This window comes from Gorilla gorilla, chromosome 15, assembly GCF_029281585.2.
Source record: "Gorilla gorilla gorilla isolate KB3781 chromosome 15, NHGRI_mGorGor1-v2.1_pri, whole genome shotgun sequence".
NCBI classification, from domain to species: Eukaryota; Metazoa; Chordata; class Mammalia; order Primates; family Hominidae; genus Gorilla; species Gorilla gorilla.
In genome coordinates, this window is record NC_073239.2 from 13222111 (window position 1) to 13234478 (window position 12368).

At 37.5% G+C, this 12368-nt stretch overlaps 1 long non-coding RNA gene across 1 annotated transcript in view; it reads left to right on the forward strand.

The window, feature by feature from the left end:
• The window catches only part of LOC134757174 (uncharacterized), a 640416-nt gene that overhangs the window by 93172 nt on the left and 534876 nt on the right, over positions 1 to 12368 (forward strand). The gene's annotated exons all lie outside the window — the stretch shown is intronic.

The following is a 12368-nucleotide window of genomic DNA, read 5'->3' on the forward strand; positions in this document are numbered from 1 at the left end:
TTGTTTCCTGATTTTTCTTTCTGAATTCATTTATTAGTCCTAATTATTTATTAACAAAATTTCTTGAAATTTTCTATTTATATAAGATCATGTCATCTGTGGATAGAAATAGTTTTACACCTTTCCTTCATATGAATGAACCTTGCAAATATCATGATATATGAAAGATGCCAGTCATCAGAACACAAATTGTATGATTTTATTTTTTAAAAATTTCAGAGTAGCCAAATCCATAGAGAAATAAAAAAGATATGTGGTTGCCTATAGTTGAGGATGTTAAAGAAAACATATTAACAGTTAAATTTAATGAACTGTACTTGAGCAATAAACAGATTGAGAACTGGGCCGCATTCTGAACCATCTTTTTTCAAGATTATTTTGGCAATTATGGATCTCTTGCTACTCCCTGTGAATTTTGGAATCTGATATGGTTTGGATGTCCCACCTAAATCTCATGTTGAATTGTAATCCCCAGTGTTTGAGATGGGGCCTTGTGGGAGGTGTTTGGATCATGCGGGCAGACTTCTCGTGAATGACTTGGACCATTCCCTTAATGATAAGTCTTGCTCTGAGTTCACACAAGATCTGGTCATTTAAAAGCATGTGGCAACTCTCCCCCAACTCTTGCATTCTCTTTCTGTGTCTCTCTCTCTCTGTCTCTTTCTCTCCTCTGTCTCTCTCTCTCTTCCTTTCTCTCTCTCTCTCGCTCGCTCATGATTTTACCATGTGATGTGCCTGCTCCTTCTTTGCCTTCAGCCGTGATCGCTGTGCCTCCTGTACAGCTTGCAGAACTGTGAGCCAATTAATCTTTTTCTTTTAAACGACCCAGTCTCAAATATTTCTTTATAGCAATGTGAAAACAGCGTAAGACAGAATCTATTAGTCAAATTCTACAAAAAAGAATTGTGAACTCTATTATAAAAATAAAAACAAGCAAAAAATGCCCTACAGAGATTACTGATTGTAACCAGAAAGTTCCATATTTGCCTTATATGGGCATAATTTGGCAGCCTTCAGCCTGGGATTGGCTGAGGGTTTAGCTACTAAGACTGGCTGGACTCAGTTGCCTGTGTATGAGGGTACACTCTTAGACGGATTACAAGTTGCTTACACATTAAGCTAGGTGGCAGTTCACTATATGCAGCTGCTTTGGGCCAAATTTTTCACCCAAGTATAGAGGCTTGTTTGGGCCAAATTAAATTTAATTTAACAGGTGTTTGGAGGAAAATACAGAATTACTGCTAACTGGTACAAGTGTCCTTTTGGGAATGATTAAAACGTAAAAGTGATTGTGGTGATGAATATACAACTCTGTGAATATAGTAAAAATAATTAACTGTGTCTTCTTAGAAGGTGAATTCTCTGATATATCAATTATATCTTAATAAAACTGTTATTTTTAAAAGCAATTAATTAGCAGTCTCTCATATACTTTCTCACGTATTCCCATGTTGATATTGTCTAGAAATTTTGTTTTTATGACTCTAATTTTTATTTGGCAATTCATGATTAAGTTACTAAATTATTTGATTATCATTTCTTCCATATTTTTTAACATTATTTTGAATTTATTTCTCAAGTACTTTCTGAAAGAATGTTTTAAAAATTTGCCTTCATTTGACAAGTGTGATGGTTAATATTGAGTGTCAACTTGATTGGATTGAAGGATACAAAGCATTGTTTCTGTGTGTGTCTGTGAGGGTGTTGCCAAAGGAGGTTAACATTTGAGTCAGCGGACTGGGAGAGGCAGATCCACCCTCAATCTGGGTGGGTACAATCTTATCAGCTGCCAGCACAGCTAGAAAAAAGCAGGCACAAGAAGTTGTAAAGAGCAGACTTTGTGTCTTCCAGCCTTCACGTTTCTCCTGTGCTGGATGCTTCCTGCCCTTGAACATCAGACTCCAAGTTCTTCAGCTTTTGGACTATGGACTTATGCCAGTGATTTGTCAGGGGCTCTGGGGCCTTTGGCCACAGTCTGAAGGCTGTACTTTCAGCTTCCCTACTTTTGAGGGTTTGGGTCTCAGACTGGCTCCTCAGCTTGCAGATGGCCTATTGTGGGACTTCACCTTGTGATCATGTGAGTCAATGCTTCTTAATAAACTCCCCTTCGTATATACATCTATCCTATTAGTTCTGTCCCTCTAGAGAAGCCTAGCTAACATAACATGCTTTTGAGTTCTTGTGTGCCTCAGAACATTTTTGTTGCCCTGAAAATTAAATACAGTTTTGAATACAGGTATAATTCTAGGTTCAAATTTCTTTCATCACATTTCTATAAAAATATAACTACAATATATTATTAAATCCCATGCTGCTATTGAAAAAGCTAACATCAATTTTATTTTTATTTGTAGATTATTTTTTTCTCTGAAGTTTTCAGGATGTCTTTTTTATCTTATTAAATTTAATCTAGGTGTATAATTTTGATTATATAACCCAGGTGGCATCCTTTGAGACCCTTGAATTTGAATGGTGTCAGTTTTGATTTATAGGTTTATGTTCATTATTATTAACTATTTATATGCATGTTTTCTCTTTCCAAAGGTATTTAATTCATTCTCTGTCATTTTTAACTTTATATTTTCTATTTCTTAGTGTTTATTTTATAATTACTATTTGTCCTATGGCATTTCAGAAAAATTGTATCCATTTCTGAAGCTCTGCTTCATGAGGTGAACGGTGTTTATTATTCTCACTTTCTATAATGGTGGTTCCTTTTCTCAGATGTGTAATTATTTTGGTTATGTGTGTACATTCACCTTGGAATATGAGCATTCCTGTCTAGTTATGTGTACAGAAGTAAGGCAAAAGTACAGGCCTCAAGTTGGGTTTGTGAATGTGAGCTTAAAAAGAGGGTAAGAGTAGACTTCAAATAGAGTGTCAGAGAACACAAAGGCACTGCCAGCTAACCCAATTTGATGCTACTTCACTCAGAAACTCTCTAGCGAGGGAGGAGACATTTTATTTAATTTTTATTCTACGAACACTCGAAATTTAGAGAAACAGGGGTTAAAAAAGTAAACGTCTAAAATAACTGGTTATCGATAACCTTCTTTTATCAATATGTCACCCAGCAAGGATGTGGCATACTCATATACCTGCAAACACTGCACATTCTGAACCACATTCTGAACCGATAATGCCTTGTGTGTGCGTGTGTGTGTGTGTATGATGACAGCATAGACAATGATGTTTCTCACTTTATTTCACTTTAAATACAGTACCAATTCTCCATTTTAATTCTGTAGGTTTTCTTGGGTTTATTTGTTTGTTTGTTTTTGTAGAGACAGAGTCTCGTTCTGTCGACCAGGCTGGAGTGCAGTGGTGTGATCTTGCCTCACTGCAAGCTCAACCTCCTGGGTTCAAGCAATTCTCCTGCCTCAGCCTCCCAAATAGCTGGAACAACAGGTGTATGCCGCCACACCCATCTTTTGTATTTTAGTAGAGACAGGGTTTCACTATGTTGCCCAGACTGGTCTTGAACTCCTGAGCTCAGGCAATCTGCCCACCTTGGCCTCTCAAAGTGCTAGGATTACAAGCGTGAGGCACCGTGCCTAGCCCCTGGATTTATTTTTTGGAAGAAAAGCTGAAGTCTATGCTGGTCTACCTTATTGTCAGGAACCAGAACCCTATGCTCTCTTACTCAAACTTATCACTTCTCTCTGTCACATTATAGCACCTTCATACTTATTAATATATTATTCCATCAACTTCGAGTAATTTGAGATGGGATTGGGATCTTAAATCATTTGGAAAGTATACCAGGTTTATCCAATCTCTCCAGATTTACCTCCAGAAGAATTACCAATTTTACCCACACAAAGAAAGCGTCAGAATTTGTTTTCAGTCAATTATAGCAAATGATAAAGTTTGGGAGACAATGTGAAACTGACATTTGCAGAACATAATTTGATGAAAATAAGTGGATAACTTGGAAGTTAAGAAATAATTTTAAAGATGATTTCATTCATCGAGGATGAAAAGTATAGGACTTGCTTTAAGGCCATGTCAGTGAGAATAGAAAAGTAAGAAACTGTGTGTATGTCATGGCTTAAAGTTAAAAATTATAGGTCTTAGAAACTGATTTTGACATATGAAGTAGAATAATTCAAATAAAATTAGGCAGGATGAATGCAATTCCCATTTACTGAATGACATACAGGATGGGAAACAAAGTTTCAGGAACTACATTGAGCATAATTTCATTTGCTGTCCATTACAGATTCAAATTAGATGGCATTCACAAAATTATGGAGATAATTGCGCCTTGCTTTTATTGCTGATAATTCCCTTCTGTATTGAGTTGAAGCTCATCACGAAGGGCTGTTTTGTGAATATTTTAGGATCACAGGATCTTCTCTATATTTTTACATTTTGGCAGATAAGGAAAACAACCACATTTTCTGACACACTCCTCAGTGAGTTACTTACTCCAAGAGTAAGTATTTACAGATAAAGATTGTTATTTATTAACTATTTCTATTAATAATTCAATAACAATAATAACTATTCAATAACAATCTGTAAATTGTTATTTACAGATAAGAATTTTTCACTAACCGCTGACCCAAATATTAATCTTGGAGTATTGGGAGAAAAAAATCAAGATTTGGAAATAAGATTCGAGTCTCTGATTCTCTGTTTATTTGCTATGTTCTCAGAAAATCTGGTTTCAATCTCTTAACCTCAAGAGATGTAAATACATGCGAAAATAATTCTATCTTTATACTGCTAGTTGATACCTTTATTATTTAAACTAATATATATTGATTATACAAGATTTCAAGAACAAGTTTTTTTTTCCTCCAAAGTTGATGTGGATGGTCTGCCTCTGTGGGCTTCATCTTCAACAGGGTTTTGTCCCTTCCTGAAACAGGTTATCCATTTTTAAAGTGCTGATTTCTTTAGGGAATTATCCCCATAAACTTTTCTGTAAAGCATCAATGATTTCACCATTCTTTCACCCAAGCTTCAGCATAAATTTGATGTTTGTTCTTGTTTCTATTTTAGCAGAATTCATGTTGCTTTGATAGGGGCTCTTTTCAAACTGTTGATTTATACTTTTTAGTGCCTCAAACCAGATCTTGTTCAGACCTGTTTTTAAAAGCTAGTATGAATTTATTTTGGTGCAAATTGTTTTTGAAAACCATGCATAGCTTTTCATAGTAAACATTTTCATGAATTTTTTGAAGTCCCTCATATATGTTGTGCTAATCACAACAATAATTACTGATATGCAAACAGGAAAGATCTTGCTCTGAAGGGACTTAAAAGGAGAATATAGATAATTGAAATTTATCAACTAGTATAATATATTCTAAAATAGAGGTCAGTATAATAATACAGGAAAGACCACAAATCAGATTGGAAGACATGATGCCTCACTTGGTATATCAATTATGAGTAGTATTAGATATCAAGCATACAACTAGCCTCTAAGCAAAACATCCAGTTCATTCTAGGGCAGAGTCATGAGAGAACATGAGCAATGTATCAGTGCACCAAATTGGGTTGTTATGCTGAATAATGATCTTCTCATTATAGTAAGTTACAACAAAAATTTATTTCTTAGTAATATTTATTATCACTGTGGCTCAGCTACAGCTCAGGGACCAAGACAGATGGAACAACTTTGTGGTAGAGGAAAAAGACATATGGCAGACTCAAGAATGAACTTCTATATAGCTTTGCTGAATAGTGATGTATATTACATCTATATATTTTTCAGTGTTCAAAGGAAATCACAGGCTAAATCTGATTTCACTGAAACAGGGCAGTATAATTCTACAGCAGAAGTGTTCTTGGTAGACAGGGGAAACAAATAGTTTGAATAATAACAGAGACCCCAGATTGTTTGGTAGTTGAATATAAAATTTAGTAGGCTTCAAACACTATCCATTTGGTAAGTTGTAGATGTATTTGGAAAAGTTGACATGTGCCAGACTGTGAATGGCTTTGCATGACACACAGAAACTCAATTAAAGGATTGTGCGTATGATCCAATTTTATTAAAAAACTTCAATCTGGCAGAGAGAGAAGTACCCTTCTCTGGGAAGTAAAACTAAAGCCAAGGAGCTGTGTTAGGAAATACTGCAGTAATTAAAGCAATTTTTAAAGGTTGAACTTTGGAATAAAATCATATAAGACACATTAGAGGAGGAATAAAAAAATGATAGTTTGGAAAAATAATTAGGAGATTGAATTAATAAAAATTGTGCTCAATTTGAGAGCAGTTACCAAGAAGACACTCTTTCCTTTTATATATTTGACTTGGGCAATTCTGGTGAGTGGTCGTTATCCACCATCAAGATAGAGAAACCGGGACAGGTGAAATATTTAAACAGAAGTAGGGTAAGACAAGCACTTCCATTAATAACAGATTAACTGTAATCTAATAAAGGCTGTTCAGAGACTGTTAGACACGAGTGTCAAATCATACTTCTAATGTAGAGAAAGGGCTGTACTGGAACAATACAGTAAGGGCTGCCAATGTGTATGTTTAATTTATGCTGCAAATCTGATGAGCTCATTTATGAAGAAGGGGATTATATTAAAAAATAAGTAACTGCTAGGGACAAAATCCTTGAGATTATAGATGTGGGAGATCTGAATGGACATAATATAATAAAAGGGCAGAAGGTTAGAGAAATGAAAGCTACTGGAAGGCAGAAGAAAGCAAAAGAAATAGCCTTATAAAATAGGAGTGGTCAGAAATGTATATATCTATCTCTCTCTCTCTCTATATATATATATATGTGTATATATATGTATATATGTATATATTATATATATGTATATATGTATATATTATATATATGTATATATGTATATATGTGTATATACATGTATATATGTATATACATGTATATATGTATATATATACATGTATATATGTATATATGTATATATGTATATATATGTATATATGTATATATGTATATATGTATATATGTGTATATGTGTATATGTGTATATATGTATATATGTATATATGTATATATGTGTATATATGTATATGTGTGTATATATATGTATATATGTGTGTATATATGTATATATGTGTGTATATATGTATATATGTGTGTATATATGTATATATGTGTATATATGTGTATATATGTGTATATATGTGTATATATGTGTATATATGTGTATATATGTGTATATGTGTATATATGTATATATGTGTATATATGTATATATATGTGTATATATGTATGTGTATATATGTATATATATGTATATGTATATATGTGTGTATATATGTGTGTGTATATATATATATATATATTTTTTTTTTTTTTTGAGACAGAGTCTCACTCTGTCACCTGGTCTGGAGTGCAGTGGTGCCATCTCAACTTACTGCAACCTTTGCTTCCCAAGTTCAAGAGATTCTCCTGCCTCAGCCTCCTGAGCCGCTGGGATTACAGGCGTGTGCCACCACACCCCACTCATTTTTGTATTTTTAGTAGGGACGGGGTTTCACCATCTTGACTAGGCTGGTCTCAAACTCCTGATCTCCAGTGATTCACCTGCCTTGCCCTCCCAAAGTGCTGGGATTACAGGCATGAGCCACTGCGCCCAGCCAGAAATGTCAAATGCTTCCTGAAGAATAGGAAAATAAGGAGTCAAATTGTTACTATATTGGGCAATTAGTTATTCATGAGTGAATTTTGATTATACATTTGGATGAATTCATTTTATGAGCCCCTTTGCTTCAAACACATGGCAATTATACACAAAATACACTTATTGTTAAAAAAGAAGAAAAAAATTGAATTTGGTAAAAGGCAAGATCAAAGGTTTGCAGAACAGAAATGAAATAGAAATTCAGAGAACTGAACATATATAGGATGTCTCAAAAGATCAATGAAAATTAAGCAGTAAATGCTGCAAATTCACAATAAAACAGGTATTGAGGTTTGACCATTCAAATTTATTCTAAATTTTTAGCTTTGTGAACTTTCTATAATTAACATCTAATTTTATTTTTTATCAATAGGAAGTACTAAAATAAATTTTTAGTTCTCTACTTTTGTTTTAATCATCATAGAGTTGCTAGATAAAGGACAGGGATTCCAGATAAATTTGAATTTCATATAAATAATAACTTTTTTATTATAATCATGCCCCATGCAATATTTAGGACATGCTTACAGGGAAAAAGTATTGTTACGTGAAATTTAAATTTATCTGAACATCTTATATTGCTACTTGCTAAATCCATCAACCGTTAAGGAGGAGTCTTAAAGAACATTTTTTAAATTCAAAATTAACAAAACTAAATGATTGGAAAATAAATTTCGAATAATTATATATTTTTTTTAAAAAACTATAGCATCTATGCTATTGAAGTGCATAAACTACTTAAAACTGCTTAAAGACATATGGGACATTTTATAGACTCTTTAGTAAATGGTGCTGTGGCAGTTAACCGTATCCCAGATCTGGGACACGTCTGTCGTGCTGTCCGTGGACAACGGCCGCACCTCAGCCCTGCTGCGCTTGGCAATCTCGTCGGACTGCGCTTTGACCTCTGCAATGATGCTGTCCAAGCACAGCAGGGCTGAGGCTGAGAGCATGTACCAGATCAAGTATGAGGAGCTGCAGACACTGGCTGGGAAGCACGGGGATGACCTGCAGCTCACAAAGACTGAGATCTCCAAGATGAATCGGAACATCAGCCAGCTCCAGGCTGAGACTGAGGGCCTCAAATGCCAGAGGGCTTCCCTGGAGGCCTCCATCACAGTTGCCGAGCAGCGCAGGGAGCTAGCTGTTAAAGATGCCAAGGCCAAGCTGTCAGAGCTGGTGGCTGCCCTACAGCGGGCCAAGCAGGACTTGGAGCAGCAGCTGCGGGCGAGTACCAGGAGCTGATGAACATCAAGCTGGCCCTGGACATCGAGATCGCCACCTACAGGAAGCTGCTGGAGGGCGAGGAGAGCCTGCTGGAGTCTGGATTGCAGAACAGGAGTATCCATGGGAAGACCACTAGCGGCTATGCAGATGCCCTGATCTCAGCCTATGGGGACCTCACAACTCCCGGCCTCAGCTACGCCTGGGCTCCAGCTTTGGCTCTGGCTCGGGCTCCAGCTCCTTCAACTGCACCAGCTCCACCAGGGCCGTGGTTGTGAAGATGGAGACCCGCGATGGGAAGCTAGTGTCCGAGTCCTCTGACGTCCTGCTCCAAGTGAACAACCATAGCAGACCCTCTCAGCATACCCCTCCTGCGGCTGCCCCAGAGCTCCTGAGGGAGGCCACTGTGCAGGGGAGCACAGGGAACAGGAGACCCACCTGAGGCTCAGCTCTAGCCCTCAGCCCACTGGCGGGGGAGTTTACTGCCTGAGGTAGCCCCCTTGCCCATGCCTCCAGCTACAAAAGAATTCAGTTTTTTTTTTCCCCCAACACAAACCTCAGCTACCTGTGCCAAAAAAAAAAAAAAAAAAAAAGGAATGACACAAAGAGTAAAACAGAAAAATATATTCTAGTACTACAGAAACAATACAGTAGTGAAAATGAATGTATGAGAAAGATGTGAGTCATGATGTGCATTAGAGTTTATCCTTGGATAATGAGCAAGGAAAAATAGATTGCAAACTATTTTAGAAAATATAATAGTATTTATATAAAGTATATTTTATGGACACATGATTAGTAATATAAAACATTCATAGAATGGAAGGTGGCATATTTGGGAGAATGTTTATTATTCTGGGGAGATAAAGGGTGGATAAAAAAGATATTTACATTTATCCATTGATTGCATTTAAAATATTATTAAACATTATAAAATGCTAATATTTAAGAGGTAGCTAAAAGTAGATGCTAATGCTGTAGAAGTAGATGATAGTGTTCAAATTCTAGTTCTGCCACTTGCTAGCTGTGTGGCCTTAGAAAAGTTATGGATCCTCTCAGTGACTATTTTATCATTTGTAAAGGGGAACAGAAATAGTACATACCTCATAGGGTTGATTGCACTCTTTATCAAAAGAGTACATGAGTTAAAACTTTTAAAGTGCTTGGAATATAGGAAGACTATGTTGGTATTTGAGAAATAAGGTAAAATCAGTAAAGAGTAGTATGCATTTATGTTGGTAATTAAATAATTCTTTATAGAAATATTTTAGGTGATTAACATAGTGGAACTTTTAAAGCAGTGTTGTGGCCAAGAACAATCTAATAAACAAAAGAAAAGCAAGTGTACTTCCTTTCAAGAATCTTGGCTATATAAAGAAGACATGGGTGGTACATTAGGATCTGTGGCCATGGGAGGACTCTTGCTTCAATGCAGAGGCAGAAGACCTAGGAGAGGGGCAGAGTGAACAATTCTAGAGATAAGGAAGGATTTAGAGACTAAGGCTTTTCCCTAAAATTTGGGAGTTGTTTTAATCCTGGGTCACATGAAAACCTCATTTTTGGCAAAAACTAGTGGCACTTCTCAGGCAAGAACCAAAAGAAAATTTTAAAAGTTACTAATTCTGGAATATGAAGTTGACAGTATTTATATCTGAGGGCCTCTGTTTCTTTGGTAAGTATGATGTGTGATTAAATTCTGAAGTTCTTGAGGACAGTTGTTAAAATTTGGTTTAAACATTGAAAGTGTAATAAATTATGGTCAACTTGATAGTAATACTGTAATGCCTAAGATTCCTGCCGCCAGGGAGTGATAGAGACACGGACTGAGAGAGAAAAAAACCTGTAGGCTTTATTGAGCAGAGTGAAAGTACAAAGCTTTCACTCTGGAAGGGGTCCCGAATGGGTAGCCAGAGTTAGATTATACGATTGTCTTTTAAACTCTGTAAGTCAGGAAATACGTGCAGCAGGAAGATGTTACCAAAGCAAGGAACAAAGGCAGCAAATTATTTTGTGACATGTCTTAGATTTTGAGGAAAACCAGAATTGCAACTTAGGTTTCATCTACTTTATGACCTTGCAGCGGCATGGCAAAGGATACAGGATCTCACAGGACTTTACAAAGTATGTTTACAAGGAATTGGAACTGGGAGTATAGATAAGGTCTGCTGGTCACAGAAAAATGGGCAGTTAACATACCTTTTAGTTTCAGGGGAGGGGGAAGGGAGAGAGGACACAGGAAAACTTACAGCAAAATTTTCACTGTTTATAGCTTTCTTGGGGAAGAAAATACATGCACAAATCCTGGTGTTAGTGTGTCCAGAATTGGCGGGTTCTTGGTCTCACTGACTTCAAGAATGAAGCCACGGACCCTCGCGGTGAGTATTACAGTTTTTTTTTTTTTTTTGAGCTGGAGTCTGGCTCTGTCACCCAGGCTGGAGTGCAGTGGCGCAATCTCGGCTCACTGCAAGCTCGGTCTCCTGGGTTCATGCTATTCTCCTGCCTCAGCCTCCCAAGTAGCAGGGACTACAGGCGCCCGCCACTGCGCCCGGCTAATTTTTGTATTGTTAGTAGAGATACGGTTTCACCGTGTTAGCTAAGATGGTCTTGATCTCCCGACCTCGTGATCTGCCCCCCTTGGTCTCCCAAAGTGCTGGGATTGCAGGCTTGAGCCACAACACCTGGCCAAGTGTTACAGTTCTTAAAGATGTTGTGTCCGGAGTTTTTTCCTTCTGGTGGGTTTGTTGTCTCACTGGCTTCAAGAATGAAGCTGCAGACCTCCGCGGTGAGTGTTAACAGCTCTTAAAGGTGGCCTGGAGTCGTTCGTCCCTCTCGGTGGGTTCCTGGTCTCGCTGGCTTCAGCAGCGAAGCGGCAAACCTTTGTGGTGAGTGTTACACCTCATAAAGGCAACGTGGACCCAGAGTGAAAGAACGAAACTTCCACAGCATGGAAGGAGACCCGAACCGGGTTGCTGCTGGTGGTTTGGGCAGCCTGCTTTTATTCCCTTATCTGGCCCCACCCACATCCTGCTGATTGGTCCATGTTACAGAGAGCTGATTGGTCTGTTTTACAGAGAGCTGATTGGTCCATTTTGACAGGGTGCTGATTGGTGCATTTACAATCCCTGAGCTAGACACAAAAGTTCTCCAAGTCCCCACTAGATTAGATAGACACAGAGCACTGATTGGTGCATTTACAAACCTTGAGCTAGACACAGGGTGCTGATTGGTGTGTTTACAAACCTTGAGCTAGACACAGAGTGATGATTGGTGCGTCCACAAACCCCAAGCTAGACACAGAGTGCTGATTGGTGCATTTACAATCCTCCAGCTAGACATAAAAGTTCTCCAAGTCCCTACCAGATTAGCTAGATACAGAGTGCTGATTGGTGCATCCACAAACCCCAAGCTAGACACAGAGTGCTGATTGGTGCAGTTACAGCCCTCCAGCTAGACATAAAAGTTCTCCAAGTCCCCACTCAACTAAGGAGCCCAGCTGGCTTCGCATAGTGGATCCT